This window comes from Benincasa hispida, chromosome 7, assembly GCF_009727055.1.
Source record: "Benincasa hispida cultivar B227 chromosome 7, ASM972705v1, whole genome shotgun sequence".
Taxonomy (NCBI): Eukaryota; Viridiplantae; Streptophyta; class Magnoliopsida; order Cucurbitales; family Cucurbitaceae; genus Benincasa; species Benincasa hispida.
This window is the reverse complement of record NC_052355.1, coordinates 6618065-6618744: the sequence shown is the minus strand read 5'-3', so window position 1 is coordinate 6618744 and position 680 is coordinate 6618065.

Below are 680 nucleotides of genomic sequence, written 5' to 3'. Positions count from 1 at the left end.
CATTTTGTTACTCAACGTTTTGTAGCAAATCTAAGCGATCGTGTAGCATTTGATAGGCGATTGTGTAGCATTGGGTAGGCGATCGTGTAGCATTTTGTTACTCAGTGTTGTGCAGCAGATCTAAGCGATCGTGTAGCATTTGGTAGGCGATCGTCTAGCATTGGGTAGGCGATCGTGCAGCATTTTGTTACTCAGCATTGTGTAGCAGATTTAAGCGATCGTGTAGCATTTGGTAGGCGATCGTCTAGCATTGGGTAGGCGATCGTATAACATTTTGTTACTTAGCGTTGTGTAGCAGATCTAAGCGATCGTGTAGCATTGGGTAGGCAATTGTATAGCATTTTGTTACTCAGCATTGTGTAGCAGATCTAAGCGATCGTGTAGCATTTAGTAGGCGATTGTATAGCATTTCGTTACTTAGCGTTGTGCACTAGATCTAAGCGATCGTGTAGCATTGGGTAGAAAATCGTATAGCATTTTGTTACTCAGCATTGTGCAGCAGATCTAAGCGATCGTGTAGCATTTGGTAGGCGATCGTCTAGCATTGGGTAGGCAATCGTATAACATTTTGTTACTCAGCGTTGTGCAGCAGATCTAAGCGATCGTGTAGCAGTTGGTAGATGATCATCTAGCATTGGGTAGGCGATCGCATAACATTTTGTTACTCAGCATTGTGTAGC